This window comes from Austrofundulus limnaeus, unplaced genomic scaffold (assembly GCF_001266775.1).
Source record: "Austrofundulus limnaeus strain Quisiro unplaced genomic scaffold, Austrofundulus_limnaeus-1.0 Scaffold2, whole genome shotgun sequence".
Lineage (NCBI taxonomy): Eukaryota > Metazoa > Chordata > Actinopteri > Cyprinodontiformes > Rivulidae > Austrofundulus > Austrofundulus limnaeus.
The window spans coordinates 638,691-640,938 of record NW_013952404.1 but is presented as its reverse complement, the minus strand read 5'-3'; the positions used below and the strand labels follow the sequence as shown (position 1 = coordinate 640,938).

Genomic DNA, 2,248 nt, shown 5'->3' with positions numbered 1-2,248 from the left:
TATATATATATATTGTTTCTGAGCACATACAAAAAATGTGAACTGCATTTTACTAGAAAGTGTTTTTTTGTTTTTTTACCTTTTTAGTTTTTCCCAACTTCCTGTTCAGGAAAACGTCCCCACAGGATGATGCTGCYATCATGTTGGTATTAATTTGTTTTTATCCACTGGAAGGTTCTCACATCCTTCCATCCTGCTCACAAGTYAACAGCTTTCCCTGCCTCAATGCCAGCTTTAGTTTTTCTGCTCTTTTATGAGCTAAACTCAGTTAGGGACAGATGGACTTCAGTCAAGCTATGGGSAAAACTGCAGAGGCCACAAATAAAAAGAGGAACTATTTATTATAAGACTTAAAGGACAAAAGTGGGAAAAATGGACCTTTTGGAGAGAGAAGGGTGGACATCAGCACCGTGGAACTGTCAGGATGGTTTCTTTGTGGCYCATTTCGCTCATTTGAGCAGGTTTATATGACTGCAGCTTCAGTTTTAAACACTGGGCTGACAGTTTAACAGACACAACTGTGTATAATAAGATTTATAATGTTCCAGGATAATAAAATGAACAGAAGTCACAGGAGTTAGTCTGTAGAAACTATTTTTTAAACAAACATTTTATATATCTGTTTGCTGTAACGTCCTGCTCTGTTAGAATGAACCCAACCTCAGATCTCGCTGCTCTCGCTCTTGTGATTATCATAGATATTAACTCAGAGGGGAGAAGCTGAACTTTAAGTTCTGCTTTTCAGAGGCGACTGAGCGATTCGACAGACGTCTCCCTCGGGTCTGATGCTTTGACGTCTGCAGGGCAGGAYGGCGAGCCTGATGAGGGTTTTAGCTCAGCAGATCCGTCACCCCTCCCATCCCGACATGCTCAGTGATTAACCCCACCAAACGTCAGCAACCCCCACCCCACCCTGCTATCTGGGGCGAGGACACATCCCTTTCATTTCTACATTTGTCTCCCATTTCGCCTGCATAAGAAACGATTATTATGCTGGTTCCCCACCGTCCCTTCTCACTGTCAGGACTTGTTCTGATCTCAGTCTGTTGTCCTGGTTTATTTTCCTCACATCGCCTTCATTTCACCTTCATCCCTTTCTTCTGATTCTTCTCTCCTTTTTTTTATTACCCTCTGCTCCTTCAACAGAATCTTCACTTCTCCATTGGGCTGCACAGCATCCAAACCTACACATCAGTGGTTTATTCTCTGAAATTACACCAAAATATTTTGATRATAATCCGATTCCACAGCAGTTGTTTCAGATTTGTCTCCTTTTTTGAAACCTAAGTAACCAGTGGTGATTCTACAGACTAAACTATACTCTGATAAAAATGTATAAAATATGTTGGTTTTGACCTCCATTTGTGGTGCCCCCWGCATGGACGGCACCCTTAGCATTTCCYTACCCTGCCTATWCCACGGGCAGGCCATGGGTACAAATATAGTTAAATAGTTCAGAACATAAAAGTGCTGTTCAAGAGATCTGAACTATTTATCTATATGGCCTGCCCATGGTATAGGCAGTTTAGGGAAATGCTAAGGGTGCCGTCCATGTGGGGGGCACCACAAATGGAGGACAAAAAAATATTTTATCAATTTTTAGTTGATTTTGTCAATAGAATAATCACTGGTTACTCAGGTTTATGAAGGTAACTTGTTCTGTTGGTTTCTCAACTTTGTTACTACATGAGGTGTTGTATTGAGCAGAGGATATTTTGTGATAAAAGTATCATATGATGCAGTCAAGACTAGCTACTGTTGTTTTGTGCTTAAATAGAAAACAAAATAAGGATAATGGAAGTTTCAGTTATAATTTCAGATAAAGTTCAGGATAAAGCCTCATTTTTGGTCTTCTACCTTCATAAAATACTGATTTTATGTTTTATTAATCCCAAAAATGTTGTAAAATGGACATCAATTGGCTGGAAAATGCAGAGTTTTGGGTAGATCTTTTACAAAGTTTTCCAGGAGACTATACCCCTGGACCCCCCTAGAACTGCTTCACTCCACAGCAGCTTGTTATCATGAACAGGTTGACTTCTGGTATTCTGTTTCAAATGAATTACATCGTTAACTATTTTAATCGTACAACCTGGAAAATTATTTCATTTTATATGTGAATGTCTGGAAATTGCCAGTGAAATTTTGAAAATTACACAAGGGCACCACCTGAAATCATGCCTAAGGCACCATATTGGTTAGGGCCGGCCCTGTACCCATATACAGTGTGTGTGTATGTATATATATA

The 2,248-nt window shown here is 39.7% G+C and overlaps 1 protein-coding gene across 1 annotated transcript in view; it reads left to right on the top strand.

The window, feature by feature from the left end:
• alk (ALK receptor tyrosine kinase) overlaps window positions 1–2,248 on the top strand; it is a gene marked incomplete in the record, with an annotated part of 370,289 nt that overhangs the window by 320,466 nt on the left and 47,575 nt on the right.